This window comes from Somniosus microcephalus, chromosome 10 (genome assembly GCF_052327205.1).
Source record: "Somniosus microcephalus isolate GS21.2 chromosome 10, FLI_Smic_1.0, whole genome shotgun sequence".
In the NCBI taxonomy this organism is placed as follows: domain Eukaryota; kingdom Metazoa; phylum Chordata; class Chondrichthyes; order Squaliformes; family Somniosidae; genus Somniosus; species Somniosus microcephalus.
The window spans coordinates 226,886,633-226,906,256 of NC_140996.1; positions in this window are offsets into that span (position 1 = coordinate 226,886,633).

Here is a 19,624-nt window from a genome sequence, read left to right on the forward strand (position 1 = left end):
GGGGGAGGGTGAACAGCCAGAGGTCGTGGTCCACATTGGTACCAACGACATAGGTAAAAAGAGGGATGAGGTCCTGCAGCAAGAATTTAGGGAGCTAGGTGAAGGATTAAAGAGCAGGACCTCAAAGGTTGTAATCTCTGGATTACTCCCGGTGCCACGTGCTAGTGAGTATAGGAATGGGAAGATAGAACAGATGAATGCGTGGCTAAAGGGATGGTGCAGGGGGGAGGGCTTTAGTTTCCTGGATCACTGGGTCTGCTTCTGGGAAAGGTGGGACTTGTACAAGTCGGACGGTTTACACCTGAACCAGAGGGGAACCAATATCCTTGCGGGGAGGTTTGCTAGCACTGCTGGGGGGGGTTTAAACTAACTTGGCAGGGGGATGGGGTACAGAGTGGAGCTATAGCAGGGGGTGATTTACAGCCAAATACAGAGGAAAAAACAAGGCAGAGCAAATATGTGAAGGCAAAAGGGAATATGGCAGGGCTGGAAGGCATTTATTTTAATGCAAGGAGTCTTGCAAATAAGGTGGATGAACTGAAGTTGTTGTTGAACACATGGGAGTACGATATTGTTGCCATCACGGAGACATGGTTGAGGGAGGGTCAGGACTGGCAGCTCAATATTCCGGGGTATAGAATCTTCAGGCGAGACAGAGGGGGGTGTAAAAGGGGAGGGGGTGTTGCAATATTAATTAAGGAGTCAATTACTGCTGTAAGGAGGGATGATATATTAGCGGGTTCCTCTAATGAGGCCATATGGGTAGAACTTAAAAACAAAAAGGGGGCAAGCACTTTGCTGGGAGTGTACTATAGGCCCCCAAACAGTCAGGGGGAGATAGAGGAACGGATATGTAGGCAAATCTCAGAAAAGTGCGAAAATAATAGGGTAATAATAGTGGGGGATTTCAACTTCCCCAATATTAATTGGGATAGTCAGAGTGTGAAAGGCTTAGAGGGTGCAGAATTCTTAAAGTGCATCCAGGAGAGCTTTTTGAGCCAACATGTAGAAAGTCCTACAAGAGAGGGGGCGATACTGGACCTAATTCTGGGGAATGTAGCCGGGCAAGTGGTGGAAGTGTCAATGGGAGAGCATTTTGGCGACAGTGACCATAATTCGGTGAGATTTAAGGTGGTCATGGAAAAAGACAAAGACGGCCCGGAAATAAGGGTTCTAAATTGGGGGAAGGCCAATTTTAATATGATAAGGCAGGATCTGGCCAAAGTGGACTGGGAGCAGCTACTTATAGGAAAATCCACATCAAAACAGTGGGAGACTTTCAGAAGGGAAATAGAGAGAGTACAACGCCAACATGTTCCTGTAAAGGTCAAGGGGGGGACCAACAAGCAAAGGGAACCTTGGATGACAAGGGATATACAAAAATGCATTAGAAATAAAAGGGGGGCTTTTGGCAGTTACAAAAGACTAAAGACGGAAGAAGCCCTAGAGGAGTATAAAAAGTGCAGGGGCATACTTAAAAAAGAAATTAGGACGGAGAGGAGGGGCCATGAAATAACACTGGCGAGCAAAATAAAGGAAAATCCTAAGATGTTTTATAAGTATATTAAGGGCAAGAGGATAACCAGGGAAAGGGTAGGGCCCATTAGGGACCAAAGTGGCAATCTGTGTGTAGAGCCAGATGATGTAGGCGGGGTTTTAAATGAATTTTTTGCATCTGTGTTCACTATGGAGAGGGACGATGCAGACATAGAAATCGGGCAAGGGGACTGTGACATACTCGAACATATTAGCATCGAGAGGGAGGAGGTGCTAGCGGTTTTAGCAGGCCAAAAAGTGGATAAATCCCCAGGCCCGGACGAGATGTATCCCAGGCTGCTGTGGGAGGCAAAGGAGGAGATTGCAGGGGCTCTGACACAAATTTTCAGAACCTCTCTGGCCACAGGGGATGTACCAGAGGACTGGAGAACAGCTAATGTAGTACCATTATACAAGAAGGGTAGCAGGGATAAACCAGGGAATTACAGGCCAGTGAGCCTAACATCTGTGGTAGGGAAATTATTGGAAAAAATTCTGAGGGACAAAATTAGTCTCCACTTGGAGAGGCAAGGATTAATCGGGGATAGTCAGCATGGCTTTGTCAAGGGTAAATCATGTCTGACAAATCTGATTGAATTTTTTGAGGGGGTGACTAGGGGGGTGGATGAGGGAAATGCTGTGGATGTGGTTTACATGGACTTCAGTAAAGCTTTTGACAAAGTCCCGCATAGGAGACTGGTCAAGAAGGTAAGAGCCCATGGGATCCAGGGTGCCTTGGCGCGTTGGATCCTAAACTGGCTGAGTGGCAGGAGGCAGAGGGTGATGGTCGAAGGTTGCTTTTGTGACTGGAAGCCTGTGTCCAGTGGGGTACCTCAGGGATCGGTGCTGGGTCCCTTGTTGTTTGTGATCTACATAAATGATTTGGATGAGAATGTAAAAGGTATGATCAGTAAGTTCGCAGATGACACGAAAATTGGTGGGGTGGTAAATTGCGAGGAGGAAAGCCTCAGGCTACAGGACGATATAAACGGGTTGGTCAGATGGGCGGAAAAGTGGCAAATGGAATTTAACCCTGAAAAGTGCGAGGTGATGCATTTTGGACGGACAAATAAGGCAAGGGAATACACAATGAGTGGTAGGACCCTAGGAAGTACAGAGGGTCAGAGGGACCTTGGTGTACATGTACATAGATCCCTGAAGGCAGCGGAACAGGTAGATAAGGTGGTTATAAAGGCATATGGGATACTTGCCTTCATTAGCCGAGGCATAGAATATAAGAGCAGGGAGGTTATGATGGAGCTGTACAAAACGCTGGTGAGGCCACAGCTGGAGTACTGTGTGCAGTTCTGGTCGCCTCACTATAGGAAGGATGTGATTGCTTTGGAGAGGGTGCAGAGAAGATTCACCAGGATGTTACCTGGGATGGAGCGCCTCAGCTATGAAGAAAGACTAAACAGGCTGGGGTTGTTTTCCTTGGAGCAAAGAAGGCTGAGGGGGGACCTGATTGAGGAGCATAGATAGGGTAGATAAAGAGGAACTTTTCCCCTTAGTAGGGGGGCCAATAACAAGGGGGCATAGATTCAGGGTAAGGAGCAGGAGATTTAGAGTGGATTTGAGGAGGAACTTTTTCACCCAGAGGGTGGTTGGAATCTGGAACTCACTGCCTGAAAGGGTGGTAGAGGCAGGAACCCTCACAACATTCAAGAAGCATTTGGATGAGCACTTGAAATGCCATTGCATACAAGGCTATGGACCAAATGCTGGAAAATGGGATTAGACTGGACAGGGATGGATGGGCGGCGCAGACACGATGGGCCGAAGGGCCTCTTTCTGTGCTGTAAAACTCTATGACTCTATGACTCTATAACGGCAAGGAAACACCAAAAATGGACCTATATGTATTGCCAGATGGAGGACCACCACTACTAGGACGTGAATGGATCCGGAAGATACAGCTAGATTGGCATTCCATACAAGCACTGACTGTAGATGCCAAAAAGGATGACAACGTCACACTTGGACGACTGTCAAAAATGCTAACTGACGCACAAGAAGTGTTCCAGCAGGGACTTGGAACACTAAAAGGCATAACAGCGACGATCAAAATAGAGGAAAATGCAAGCCCAAAGTTTTTAAGGCCAGACCGGTACCTTATGCGATCCGCCCAGCCGTCGAAGTAGAGCTGGAAGGTTTGGAACGTTCAGGAGTACTGTCCAAAGTGGACTGGAGCGAGTGGGCTACACCCATCATTCCTGTAATGAAGAGGTCATTGAGTAATACGCCTGGGGAACCAAAGAAGGTTCGCATCTGTGGGGACTTTAAGGTGACAGTGAACCCAGCCCAGTCCGCGGATTGAAGATATTTTCGCCTCGCTATCGGGAGGGAAACGCTTCACTAAGATTGATCTGGCCCAGGCGTACCTGCAAATGGAGGTAGAAGAAGCCTCAAAACAGTACCTCATGATCAACACTCATAAAGGTCTCTACCAATACAACTGGCTGGTGTTCGGGGTAGCATCAGCTCCGGCTATTTAGCAAAGGGCAATGGAACAAGTCCTGCAAGGGATTCCAGGGACCCAGTGTTATTTGGACGACATCCTGGTCACGGGCGAAAATGACAGTGATCACCTCGCCAACCTGGAGCAGTTGCTCACTAGATTGAAGGAATATGGGCTCCGAGCTAATTGCCACAAATGCGAGTTTTTCCAGAAGCAGATCTCGTATTGTGGCCACGTTATTGATAAAGAGGGGTTACATAAGTCCCCTGAAAAGATTGAGGCAGTAGTCAAGGCTCCAGCACCGGAAAATGTGTCACAGCTGAGGTCGTTCCTTGGGCTGGTGAACTACTACCATAAGTTCTTGCCGAATTTGTCTACCGTACTACACCCGCTGAACACCCTACTGCAAACGGGGGTACCATGGAAGTGGAGTGACGAATGTAAACGAGCTTTCCAGAAGAGCAAAGCATTGATCACATCAAAAGAGGTGTTGGCTCATTTCAACCCAGCACTACCAATTCAGTTGGCATGTGATGCATCACCCTATGGCATTGGAGTGGTGCTGTCGCACAAATTCCCGGACGGTTCGGAGAGGCCAGTAGCCTTTGCGTCCCGGTCACTAACCTCAGCCGAGCGTAACTACGCCCAGATTGACAGGGAGGCCCTCAGCCTCGTGTGGGGAGTGAAAAAGTTCAATCACTATCTGCACGGGCAGAAGTTCACCTTGCTGACTGGCCACCAACCACTTGTCTCCATCTTTAATCCAAAGAAGGGCGTTCCGGTGATGACTGCGCAACGGCTACAAAGATGGTCCCTTTTTCTAGGGGCGCACCAATATGAAATCGAGTATAAGGGCACGAAACAGCATGGAAACGCTGATGGGCTATCACGCCTGCCACTGCCTACTGCGGAGGAAGCACCAGCAGTGGATCCTGTCGAAATATTTCATTCGACTATAATTGAATGCTTGCCAGTAACTAACGCTGGTATAGAGAAGGAGACCCGAAATGACCCGACACTGTCTCGGGTATATGATTTGACGGTGAAGGGATGGCCAGCACATGGCGACTCACTGTTGCCAGCATTCTCATCCAGAAGAGAACAGCTGTCAGTATGCCAGGGGACCTTGATGTGTGGATCCCGAGTGGTAATTCCACCCAAGTTAAGGGAGAGAGTGCTCAATGAGCTTCACGAAGGTCATCTGGGAGGGGTGAAAATGAAAAGCCTTGCTAGGGCTTATGTGTGGTGGCCGGGGATCGATCAGCAAATCGAGGACCTGACAAAGAGCTGCTCAGGATGCCAGAAGGTCCAAAATGCACCACCACATGCCCCTCTACACCCATGGGAGTGGCCCTCATCTCCATGGCAACGGGTGCATATTGATTTTGCTGGTCCATTCATGGACTCAATGTTTTTAATAGCCGTGGATGCGCACTTGAAATGGCCTGAGGTGATCAAAATGTCCTCCACCACCACGGAGAAAACTATTGCAGTCCTACGGACCATTTTTGCCAGGAACAGCTTGCCAGAGCAGATTTGCTCTGATAACAGACCACAGTTTGTGTCCGAAGAGTTTCGAAGATTTATGAAAAGGAGTGGGGTAAGGCATTATACATCCGCCCCGTATCATCTAGCCACAAATGGATTGGCTGAGAGGTTCGTACAAACCTTTAAAAAAGCAGTAAGGGCCATGTGCGATGACGACATTCCACTGCAGCATAAGGTGGACAATTTCCTGTTAGCCTACAGAAATGCGACACATGCAGTCACCAACCAGGCCCCGGCCATGATGTTCTTTAACCGAAGGTTGAGATCTCGTCTGGATTTGCTCAGACCAAATGTACGAAGAGATGTTGAGAATAAGCAATTCCAGCACATCAATGAAAAGCCGACAAGGAGCTTCAATGTAGGGCAACCAGTCTTGGCCCGTGACTACCGAACAGAGAAATGGCAACCAGGAACGATATGCACACGGCAGGGGCCACTAATGTACACAGTGGATGTTGGGGAGAACATTGTGAGACGCCATGCTGACCAGATCCTAGAGTCACAGGAACGAGTCAACCCCATGTCTCGCCCATACGTACCTGGTGATAATCCCGACGTACAGGTAGCATCTACCCCAGAAACAGTAGCATCGGAAGCGGATGAACCAACCGACGACAGGGGGCCAGAATCGCCTCCGCACCAAAAGCAAGACACTCGGGAAAGGCGCTATCCAGAAAGGATCAGGAAGCCTCCCCAAAGACTGAATTTATAAATAGACTATTTTCAGCTAATGTTGCATGTTAAAAGTGTTAATTGTAATTAGTTTGATATTTAATTGTTAAATTTGTGTAAAAGGGGAGGAATTGTAATGTATGTACCTTTAAGGGGAGAACTACTTTTTACAGCTCCTGTATACTGTAGTACCAGCAGTGACCACACCTGTATATAAACCCTGAGTAGTGATCTGTACAGTTAGTTCTAGAGTAACCCTCATTCAGTAAACACCTGTTGAATCATTCCCTGCAGTCTGGTTGTCTAATTATTGAAGGACACAACATCAAGATACACGGATCTAACACCATTTACCTTGTTAACCGCCTGCTGCACCTTCATGCTTACTTTCAGCTACTGGTGCACAAGGACACCCAGGTCTCGTTGCACTTCCCCTTCTCCCAATCTATTGCCATTCAGATAATAATCTGCCTTCCTGTTTTTGACACCAAAGTGGATAACCTCACATTTATCCACGTTATATTGCATCTGCCATGCTTCTGCCCAATCACCCAACCTGTCCAAATCATCCTGGAGTTTCTCGGCATCCTCCTCACAGCACACACGCCCACCCAGCTTTGTGTCGTCTGCAAACTTGGAGATATTGGCCCAGAAATTCGGGTCCCAACGCGTGAATATGCACGGAGTACTCACGCGTGGGCCCGATGGAAGTGCCGGTTTCTTGCATGCGCGGGAAACCGGCATTTCCGATCCTCTGAACGAATGGGTTCAGAGGTCGAATGCGTGCGCGCGGGAGTCTGCACGTGCGCGTTGAACTTCATTTTTTTTTACAGGTTTTTCCGTGCGTGAAGCCTCTACATTTCACACATTTAAAAACCAGGCGTAAGGACTTCATTTTAAAAGGTAAGTGGTCAATTAATTAAAATTAGAACATTTTTTCCACAGGTTTATTATTTTTAAATACTTTAAAGTAAGGTAAGTGTATTTTTAGCCCCGTTTTTTTATAAAATTATTTTTTTCAAAAATTTAAATTGTTGTTTAAAATAGTTATTTAATGATTTAAAAATTTTATTTTAAGGTTAAGTACTGTTTTGGGGGCCAGAGTTTTCATAACTTTGACAGTTCTTTCTGTCAATCTCATGAATGGGATTTTCCCTCCTCCGATTGGTTGCCCAGTGCTCACGTGATCCCAGCGGACGCATCGCACTAACTACGCCGCTGGATCACGCAAGCACAGCGCGCCGGGAGCTGGACCAGGCCACAGACAGGAAATCCACGCAGGAATAGGCCTCAACTGCCGGCGCGCTAGGTAAGTGTAGGTCGGGGGCTTGCACCCGCGGGAAGCCCCCGACACGAATTTCTGGGCCATTACATCTAGTTCCCTTGTCTAGATCATTAATATATATTGTGAATAGCTGGACGTGTAGTCACTGTCGTAACGTGTAAGAGTTTCTGCCCAGTTTACGCCAGGCGTAAGGAATTCAAACCCTTCCTTAAATCTTTAGAAAGCAGGAATTCTCCCCCTTCCCCGCTCTGTAAACACTTACGTCTCTAACTGTTGGGAGACAGCTCTGTCCATGCATGCAGTCAGGCAATAACAGAGCTCGCTATCCTGGACAGGACAATTAAACTACCAGCCTGGCCGGAGCCAAGCAATGCGAACGGGGTTGTCCCTGTCTGGAACTAGGGTCGCCAACCCTCCAGGATTGCCCTGGAGTCTCCAGGATTGCCCTGGAGTCTCCAGGAATTCAAGGTTAATCACCAGGACACCGCGGGGAGCAAAACCCGGGAGAAAAATCACAGGGGCATTAAAAAATGTTGTTCATTTTTGTTTATTAAGAGATGGAGATCTTTTTGATAGTTAAATGAAGGGCCCTTGTCATTTGAGATTTCTGTAACCTGGAACTAGATTGATTCCTGGGATGAGAGGGTTGTCCTATGAAGAGAGATTGAGTAGATTGAGCCTGTACTCTCTGGAGTTTAGAAGAATGAGAGGTGATCTCATTGAAACATACAAGATTCTGAGGGGGATTGACAGGGTAGATGCTGAAAGGTTGTTTCCCCCTGGCTGGAGTGTCTAGAACTAGGGGGCATAGTCTCAGGATAAGGGGTCGGCCATTTCAGACTGAGCTGAGAAGGAATTTCTTCACTCGGAGGGTTGTGAATCTTTGGAATTCTCTACCCCAAAGGGCTGTGGATGCTCAGTCATTGAGTCTATTCAGAGCTGAGGTAAATAGATTTTTGGACCCTAGGGGAATCAAGGGATATGGGGATAGTGCGGGAAAGTGGAGTTGAGGCCGAAGATCAGCCATGATCTTATTGAATGGTGGAGCAGGCTCGAGGGACCGTATGGCCGACTCCTGCTGCTAATTCTTATGTTCTTAACCTGGTAGACCAGGAAGGTTGCAGGTTCAACCTCTGGTTTGTGCTATTGAGATCTGCAGTAAATCTTGCCGAACCTCTCCACTTCCTGTGTGCTCCATAGCTGGATAGGGCCTGTATTGCAACAATGACCACACTTCAAAAGTCCTTCATTGGCTGCAAAGCGCCTTGGAAAGTCCTGAGGATGTGAAAGGTGCTATATACACACAAGCTCTTTCTTGCTAAATAGAGAGTGGTGGGACAACTGCAGAACTATGCCCCAGCATGAGTCAGCGCCAAGAGGAACGAGAGGAATTTGGAAAAAGCAGATACACACATTTATATATTTTAATCAAGCACTATTGACCCCTGCTGAGGAGAGGACCAGGCCCAGCGTGCATCCCCTCATTGCTCGATTGCCTGACGACACTCTGTTGGAGAGTTTCCAAGTAATATGATAATAAGACTGGCAGTAACCCATTTAATGTAAGTGGGTTAACACGGGTGTTAAAATAAGGCCAGCCAGTTAACTCGCACCAAGTCCCGTCTACCCACCACCCCTGTGTTCGCTGACCTACATTGGCTTCTAGATCAATTTAAAATTATCATTCTTCTGTTCAAATCCCTCAGTAGCTCTCACCCCTCCCTATCTCTGTAACTTCCTCCAGACCTACAATGCTCCAAGATCTCTGCGTTCCTCCAATTCTGACCTCTTGCCCGTGCCCAATTTCAATTGCCCCACCATTGGTGGCCGTGTCTGCAGCCGTCTAGGCCCTCAGCTCTGGAATTCCCTCCCTAAACCTCTCTGCCTGTTGACCTCTTTCCTTTTAAGATGCTCCTTAAAATCTGCTTTTTTAAAAATTATTCATTCATGGGATGTGGGCGTCGCTGGCAAGGCCAGCATTTATTGCCCATCCCTAATTGCCCTTGAGAAGGTGGTGGTGAGCCGCCTTCTTGAACTGCAGAGGGGCAGTTAAGAGCCAACCACATTGCTGTGGGACTGGAGTCACATATAGGCCAGGCCAGGTAAGGACGGCAGATTTCCTTCCCTAAAGGACATTAGTGAACCAGATGAGTTTTTACGACAGTCCGGTAGTTTCGTGGTTACCATTACTGACACTAGCTTTATATTGCAAATTTAATTAATTAACTGACATGGTGGGATTTAAACTCACGTCGCTGAGATTACTACTACCAGTAACATAACCACTATGCTTCTTTGACCGAGCTTTTGGTCACCTGTCCTAATATCTCCTTATGTGAATCGATGTCACATTTTGTCTAATTCAAACTCCTGTGAAGCGCCTTGGGACGGTTTACTATGTTAAAGGCGCTATATAAATGCAAGATAAGAACATAAGAAATAAGAACAGGAGTAAGCCATACAACCCCTCGAGCCTGCTCCGCCATTCAATAAGATCATGGCTGATCATCGACCTCAACTCCACTTTCCCGGCCGATCTCCATATCCCTTGGTTCCCCTAGAGTCCAAAAATCTATCGATCTCAGCCTTGAATATACTCAAAGACTCAGCATTCACTGCCCTCTGGGGCAGAGAATTCCAAAGATTCACCACCCTCTGAGTGAAGAAATTCCTCCTCATCTTGGTCTTAAATAGCCTACCCCTTATCCTGAGACTATGCCCCCTAGTTCTAGACACTCCAGCCAGGGGGAAACAACCTCTCAGCATCTACCCTGTCAATTCCCTTCAGAATCTTGTATATTTCAATGAGATCACCTCTCATTCTTCTAAACTCCAGAGAGTATCGGCCCAATCTACACAATCTCTCTCACCCCAGGAATCAATCTAGTGAACCTTCATTGCACCGCCTCCAAGGCAAGTATATCCTTCCTTAGATAAGGAGACCAAAACTGTGCCCAGTACTCCAGGTGTGGTCTCACCAAGGCCCTGTACAATTGTAGCAAGACTTCCTTACTCTTATACTCCAACCCCCTTGCAATAAAGGCCAACATGCCATTTGCCTTCCTTATTGCTTGCTGTACCTGCATGCTAGCTTTCTGTGTTTCTTGCACGAGGACACCCAAATCTCCCTGAACACCAACATTTGAAAATTTCTCATCATTTAAAAAATATTCTGTTTTTCTATTCTTCCTACCAAAGTGAATAATCTCACATTTCCCTACATTATACTCCATCTGCCACCTTACTGCCCACTCACTTAGATGTGGTAGTTGTTAAATCTAGTCTTCACTATATAGACTCACACACGAAACAACTGGGGCGGAGGGACGAGGGGGTGGGGGGAATCACACGTGAGTTTTTTTTAAAGAACCCGTCAAACCAGTAACAGTCGCTCATGCACTCACAACATATAAAATATATTGAAACAGATTTCAATTTTTAAAAACTGACCAGGAGGAAACAATTATGAGAGTTTGTGAGATGCAGTGTGAAGTCTAGGTGAAGGGGCCCACAGAAAGGGGGCCACAGCAAATGGAAGCTAACTGTTTGGACTGTACTTGCCAACACTGTTTTAGCGGAAAGCTAGCCTGGGGGACCGTGTAATTAATCGGGAGGATGGGGGGAGAGGGGAGTGTGTGGCATGAAGTAGCCCCTCCCCCAATCCTGAATTCTACAGGGGTATTTTATTGACATTTTAGATATCTAATAGACAGTGCCTGTTAAATCATTGATAGAAATGCCCTACAGAACAGCAGTGCTACCCGCCCTCCTGTATGCCTCAGAGACATGGACCATGCACAGCAGGCGCCTCAAAGCACTGGAGAGGTACCACCAACACTGCCTCCGCAAGATCCTGCAAATCCATTGGCAGGATAGGCGCACCAACATCAGTGTTCTCGCTCAGGCCAACATCCCCAGCATCGAAGCTTTGACCACGCTCGATCAGCTCCGATGGACGAGTCACATTGTCCGCATGCCCGATACGAGACTCCCAAAACAAGCGCTCTACTCGGAGCTCCGGCACGGCAAGAGAGCCCCAGGTGAGCAAAGGAAACGCTTCCAGGACACCCTCAAAGCCTCCTTGAAAAAATGCAACATCCCCACCGACACCTGGGAATCCCTGGCCCAAGATCGCACAAAGTGGAGGAGAAGCATCCAGGAAGGCGCCGAACACCTCGAGTCTCTTCGCCGGGAGCAAGCGGAAGCCAAGCGCAAACAGCGGAAGGAGCGCACGTCAACCCAAGCACCCCACCCACCGTCTGCCCCACCTGTGACAGAGACTGTGGGTCCCGCATTGGACTCATCACTCACCTGAGAACTCATTTTTAGTGTGGAAGCAAGTCATCCTCGGTTCCGAGGGACTGCCTAAGAAGAAGAAGAAGAAATTAGAGTTAAGAAAGGGGGCCATTCGGCCCATCATGGCTGCGCTGGTTCGCCTTCATTTGGTGCTGGCTGCCCAAATCCCATTTCCCCGCTCGTTCCATTTAATTTTTTTTTCTCAAATGTTTTTCTAATCATCCTCAAAGATCAGGATTGAAGAACATGCACTTATATAGAGCCTTTCATCACCTCTGGGCATTCCGAAGTGTTTCACAGCCAATGTGCTGCACAGCAAGCTCTCACAAACAGCAATGAGATAATGACCAGATAATCCGTTTCCCTGATGTTGGCTGAGGGATCAATGTTGGCCCGGGGAGAACTCCCCGGCTCTTCTACGAAATATTTCTATGGGATTGTTTACATTGAGCTGAGAGGGCAGACGGGGTCCTTGGTTTAACGTCTCATCCAAAAGACGGCACCTCTGCCAGTGCAGCACTCCCTCAGTAGTGCCCTGGAGTGTCAGCCTTAACTTTTTCTGCTTGAGCCTCCAGAGTGGGATTTGCACCCACAACCTTCATAACTCATAGGAGGGAGGGCTACCCATTGTGCCACTCACAATTCCTCAGTTAATGTAACAAGACCCAGTCAACATCCAGACTTGGGCTGATAAGTGCCAAGTAACATTTGCGCCACACAAGTGCCAGACAATGACCATCTCCAATATGAGGGAGAATGTAACCATCTCCCCTTGACATTCAATGGCATCACCATCGCTGAGGCCCCCACTATCAACATCCTGGGGGGGTCACCATTGACCAGAAACTCAACTGGACCAGCCACATAAATAGAGCGACTACGAGAGCAGGTCAGAGACTGGGCATTTTGCCAGAGTGACTTATCTCCCAACTTCTATTTACAAGATGCTCTGCAGCAAGTTGCCAGGGCCTCTCCAACTGCACCTCCCCAACCCGCGACTGGCTAGAGGGGCAAGGGCAGCAGGTGAATGGGAACGCCATCGTCTCCAAGTTCCCCTCGAAATCACACACCATCCACAACTTGGACACAAATCACCGTTCCTTCAGCGGCGCTGGGTCACTCTGCATCAAATGTTAAAGACGCTGCCTTCTGCTTTAACCCAGATGGACGATAAGGGTCAGCGCGAGGCCGCAGTCAGTCCCTGCCGTAAGAAGCCTTGGCCAATTGCTGCAATGCTTCCTGCGGCTAAAGAGAGAACTGGAAGGAGTAAAAATAGGCACCGCTGTCCCTCCCCTCCTCATCCAGAGGAAAAGGCCCAAAATGTTAATGACAATGCTCGCCTGGGATTCTAATCAGATGTAGACTAATTAACGCAACATAAACACTCCCGGGTTAGATTTCAAACATTTTCCGAGAAGAATGTGACATAAATGTTTACCTTGTAGTAAATGCCTGGCCCGAGTTAAGTTGGTTAACAGCAGCCAACAAACACAACGCTTGTTTGTTTATCTGATTGAGTGCAAGCTTTATTTGTTCTGTTCTGTTTTGGTTGTAATTCAATGTAACTCATTGAAACGTATAAGATTCTGAGGGGGATCAACAGGGTAGATGCAGGGAGGCTGCTTCCCCTGGCTGGAGAGTCTAGAACCAGGGGTCACAGTCTCAGGATAAGGGGTCAGCCATTTAGGACTGAGATGAGGAGAAATTTCTTCACTCAGAGGGTGGTGAATCTTTGGAATTCTCTACCCCAGAGGGCTGTGGAGGCTTAGTCGTTGAGTATATTCAAGACAGAGATCGATAGATTTTTGGATATTAAGGGAATCAAGGGATACGGAGGTCGGGCAGGAAAGTGGAGTTGAGGTCAATGATCATTGAATGGCGGAGCAGGCTCGAGGGGCTGTATGGCCAACTCCTGCTCCTATTTCTTATGTTCTTATGTTCTTAAGTCCAGTCCAAGTTGTGTATTTGTTCAGTGGGTGGGGGTAGGGGGGAGAGTTTGGGGAGTTCAGTACAAACTGGACAAAACATCACCAATTAGTGTTGAGGAAACCAGGGCCTTGCCCACTTTTCCGTTACTAGGAAAACCTCTGACCCCAGGGAGGCACGGGCTGGGAATCTCTTCGGAGCTGATCCCGTTCCCCCGCTGTAACTTCACGGCATTTGTGTCACCTGTTAAACATGGCCCACGTGTGGTCATTATTGCGTTTTCCAATGTGGAATTTACACCAATTTAGTGGAACACCTTTCTTGATGGAGCGGAGGGGGAAGCAATCAGTTAGAAGAGAAAGAACTTGCCTTTATATAGTGCCTTTCACGACCTCAGGACATCCCAGAGAGCTTTACAGCCAATGAAGTACTTCTTGAAATGTGGTCACTGTTGTAAAGGGAGGAAATGCGGCCACCAATTTGCGCACAGCAAGCTCCCACAAACATCAATGTGATAATGACCGGATCATCTGGGTTTTTTTTAATTGATGTTGATTGAGGGATAAATATTGGCCCCAGGACACCGGGGATAATGCCCCTGCTCTTCTTTGAAATAGTGCCATGGGATCTTTGACGTCCACCTGAGAGAGCAGACGGGTCCTCGGTTTAACGTCTCAGTCGAAAGGAGTGACAGATAACACTGATCAAGCAATGACACGTCCTTTACATATGCTGCACCATGGAATTAAAGTGGCAAGACATCGTACAGCTCTCACATCCATACAGATCTGCTACACTATCTGAGGTAACTGTAAAATCTGGTGTATATCGCAGCCTCGTCTGTAAGAACATAAGCACGTTAATTTTAAGCACGTTAAAAAAATATTAGCAACTGGAAAAGGCTTCTTGGAGCAGGACTTGAACCCATGGTCTTCTGCCTCAGAAGCGAGAATGCTGTCACTGAACCACAGCCGACACAAACCAGCCTATCAAAAGCTATGTATTTTATGTGGCTTAAGCATATGCAGTATTTAAATAGTTAATGGAGCGCTGCGTTCAGTCCAGTGCACCACACTTTAGGACGGATATATTGGCCTGTGAGAGGGAGCAGCACAGATTCACCAGACTGATACCGGAGCTAAAAGGGTTAAATTATGAGACCAGGTTGAATAGACTAGGCTTGTATTCCCTCGAGTTTAGAAGATTAAGGGGCGATCTGATCGAGGTGTTTAAGGTGATTAAAGGATTCGATCGGGTCGATAGAGAGAAACTATTTCCTCTGGTGCGGCGAGTCCAGAACAAGGGGGGGCAGAACCTTAAAATTAGAGCCAGGCCGTTCAGGGGTGATGTCAGGAAGCACTTCTTCACACAAAGGGTGGTGGAAATCTGGAACCCTCTCCCCCAAAAAGCTGTACAGGCTGGGGCTCAGTTGGCAATGTCAAAACTGAGATTGATAGATTTTTGTTATGCAAGGGTATTAAGGGATGCTGAATCAAGGTGGGTAGATGGAGTTAAGATGATCTGATTGAATGGCGGAACAGGCTGCAGGGGCTGAATGGCCTCCTCCTGTTCCTATGTACCTTCGAGGCAAGTTTGAAATAATGACTTGCTGCAATAAGGTGACCCCAAAACATGCTCCAGGAGGGTCGTGACCCGGGCTGGTAGAATGGCTTTCAACTACAGCAAACTCTCTTTTTACCGGCACCTAAATAACCGGAAATCTCTTAACCGGCAAAATTCAGGAGTAGGTTCAGGTAAGTTTTACTTCATATTAGTGGCCGTGTAACTGGGGTTCCTGGATCTGTGGCCATGTAACCAGGGTTCCTGCACCTGCTGCCATGCAACAGGGATGCCTGGATCTGTGGCCATGTACGGGGCTCTCGTACCTTAGTAAGTATACCTCTCTGTAATCCGGACTTTTTGATCAACCGGCAGCACGCCGGTCCCGTCGGTGCCGGATAAAAAAGAGTTTCCTGTATTGAGTTGTTGTGTTTAACCCACCACTCTCTGCTCCGCCTATGCCCTCTATGGCCGCGATTTCCCTAACCACGGCAGGTCCGTGGCGGGCAACGTCGGAGGTGGGTCCCGACCCCGCTGTTGGCTCCAGCCCGCTGTGTAGAATGATTTTATGTTGATTGGGCTTGTTAAAACCGCCAAGTGCGTTTGCTGGCCAATTGAAGGAACATCAGCTGGTTTCCTTAAAGGGGCCATGCGTAAACAGTTGTGCTGTTAGTGTTCTACAGCATTGAGGTGCTGCAAACACTGACAATGACTGCACAGAGAGGTGCAGGGCTGCACCCAGGCTCTCCCATCACTCCCTCCATATGCTTATGGAGGGAGTCACTGCACGCAGGGAGGTTTCTGTTCCCTTCCAATGGGTGGAAGAGACCTCCCCAGGAGACAGCCTGGTTGCACATTGCACAGGAGGACACAAGCAGGGATGTTGTCAGGAGGACCTGGCTGCAGTGGCGCAAGCCTTTCAATTATCTCAGTAAATCACAAAACGTTACTGCAAAGCCACACTCAACCTCATCCTGCTGTGCCTCTCGTCACATCCCCATCATTCTGCCTCCCCTACCCTACTCCTACACATCCTTACTCACACCAACTTACCTTGCACCTCCAGCCATCCCTCTCTATCTACATTATCACATCCCCATCTCAGTAACCACCCCTCACACTCACCCACATCCTTACCCAATCATACCAACTAACAACAGACAAGGGTAGGCACTTGGGTGTTTTATGCAATGTTCATGTAAAGTTTCTGTTAATGTGGTGTCAAACATTATTTTCAACACTTTGCTTTCTTAGACAGATCTGTGTGCACCTTTGGAAGTGGCTTTGTGAGTTGCAGTGAATGGTGACACATAACAGTACCCCCCGCAATGGTGATGAGTGTGAAAGGAATGGCTTGGGCATTGTAGGGATACTTTATGGTGCCAACCTGGCGCATCATGTGGCAGCCAGGGTATACAGTGTCAAGTGAAGCAAATCTGGCCATGGTGAGGCCATCCCTGGCCTCCTGGGCAGCAATGTGGTCTGATGCTGATGCCCTCTGTCCTGTGCAGCATCAGGTTATTGCGGAGAAGGTTGGTATTGTTGTTGGTGCTGCTGGTGTGCCTGGTATTGCTAGTGTTGGGCTGATCGTGGTGGGATTCTGAGGACCAAGGTGAGATAGCTTCAAGGGCGCCAATGCTGATGTAATAGAAGGCAGGTGAACTTGAGATGACAGAAGCGATCTGTCAATGGTGAGAGAGGTTGTTCCAATGAGGTGTCACTGGATAGAGAGTTTACTCCAAACAACTGCATAAAGCTCAATCTGTCTTCCAAATGCAATAAGCAACAGCTTCTGAGCTTGGAAAGTGAACAGCTGTGAGATGGGAGCTTTTATAGCACATTTGCAGCTGTCAAGTAACGAGATAATCCCATGGGCATACAACTTCCGACCTGCTTACCTGACGTGATCCCCGAGCAGCGTGGACCCTGTGGGCGACCTCGTAAAATGGTACGGTGAGCTCAAAATAGTTCTTAATGGGCTGTTAACAAGCTCATAATGACCTGAATTGCCTCCCCTGCCGCTGCGTGTTCAATCTGTTCAGCCCTGACAGACCCGACATCTGGGAAAGTCGTGTGGTGGCGGGTTGACAGCGGGGTCCCAAGCCGCTGTCCAAAAAAAAAATTCCCACCCGACCCGCCACCGAACGCGCCCACTGACGCCCCCTGACAAACTCCCCCCTCAGTGACTGTGAGCGAATTAGTGATTGGCAGACCCAGCGGAAACAACAGGATGAAAGGCTCCCTGAACAAACAGCACAATCTGAGTCCAGGAAAGTAGACAGCTCGAGCAGGTGCCAAGCCGTTCCCGCAAACTATTTTTAAACAGAAGTTAAATATACAATTGGCAGCTGACTACGAGGCTTGAAAACATTATTAAATGTTATTATTATTCCCTCCCAATCTATTGTAGTTGAATCCTGCCGAGACCAGCTCACAAGAAGGATGAAGCACCCAGATTAGATTTTTTTTATATGCATTCGCAGGCGTTTTAAAAAATAAATGCGTTGCTTCCTTCTTTGCTCGGGATAAATATTTACATTATTGATTAAAAAAACTGATTCATGTAAACCAGGATGTTCTCAGGTTTGAGCTCCAGCCTATGTTGAGTGAGTTGATCTCAGACCATTGAAGGAGGCCCTTCGGCCCATCGTGCCTATGCCGGCTCTTTGAAAGAGCTCTCCAATTAGTCCCACTCCCCCTGCTCTTTCCCCACTGCCCCGCAATTGTTTTCCTTTTCAAGTATTTATCCAATTCTCTTTTGAAAGTTATTATTGAATCTGTTTCACCGCCCTTTCAGGCAGTGCATTCCAGATCACAACTCGCTGCATAAAAAAATTAATTCTCCTCATCTCCCCTCAGGTTCTTTTGCCAATTACCTTAAATCTGTGTCCTCTGGTTACTGACACTTCTGCCAGTGGAAACCGTTTCTCCTTATTTAGTCCATCAAAACCCTTCATGATTTTGAACACCTCTATTAAATCTCCCCTTAACTCCATCTGCTCTAAGGAGAACAACCCCAGCTTCTGCAGTCTCTCCACTTAACTGAAATTCCCTCATCCCTGGTCCCATTCTAGTAAATCTCCTCTGTGCCCTCTCCAAGGCCTTGACATCCTTCCTATAGTGTGGGGGGCCAGAATGCTCTGAGTAAAAAAAAACCAGATTATCTGGTCATTATCACATTGCTGTTTGTGGGAGCTTGCTGTGTGCAAATTGGCTGCCGCGTTTCCCACATTACAACAGTGACTCCACTTCAAAAGTACTTTATTGGCTGTAAAGCACTTTGGGACGTCCGGTGGTCATGAAAGGCGCTATAGAAATGCAAGTCTTTCTTTCTTCTTTCTTTCTTTCTCTAAACAAGAATTAGCCAAGGAGATTTTTGTTGCATGAGAAAGTTTGAAAGTGGCAACTTTATTAGTAACCCTGCAGATCTTCTGGATTTTACTTGGAGACAAACCAGAATGGTACCAGGGATGGGGAACTGCAGTGATGTGAAGAGACTGGAGAAGCTGGGATTGTTCTCCTTAGAGTAGAGAGAGGTTATGGGGAGATTTAATAGAGGTGTTCAAAATTATGAAAGGTTTTGAGAGAGCGAATAGGGAGAAACTGTTTCCAGTGGCAGGAGGTCGGTAACCAGAGGACACAGATAACTGGCAAAAGAACCAGAGGGGAGATTTTTTACGCAGTGAGTTGTTGTGATCTGGAATGCGCTGCCGGAAAGGGTGGTGGAAGCAGATTCAATAGTAACTTTCAAAAGGGAACTGGATAAATATTAGAGAAGGAAAAATTTGCAGGGCTGTGGGGAAAGAGCAGGGGGGAGTGGGACTAATTGGAGAGCTCTTTCAAAGAGCCGGCACAGGAACTGTGAAGGAATAAGCCATATAACCTATTCAGAAAAAGACACCATTCTATGAAAGAATTCCGGCCTTATTAAAACATGACAAACTGGGTCTGGAAATCTAGAAACCTAACGATGAAAAAGCTGTGAAAGCATTCTGGCTATAGAGATAAGATAGTTGTTGACACTGAATCAATAACCTTATTGAAACAGAAGGTTAAAGGTTCCAGTAGTCTGAACCTTTCAGAATAAAACAATGGTTCACCCTGTACAAGGTGTTCTAATTTACACTCGTAAAAATGACATCAAGTAAAACACACCTGCCATTACACCATTTTTTATGGTAAACTTAGAACACCTAGAGAAGAGACATAATTCTGTAATGCTACCAGCTGAGATGACTGTAAGAATTGCAGGGATCAGCAGAAAAATGACTAGAGATAATTAGCTTACATCAGCAGAAAACTTTAAAGGTAATACCACTGGAAAAGGGTATAAATATTGAACT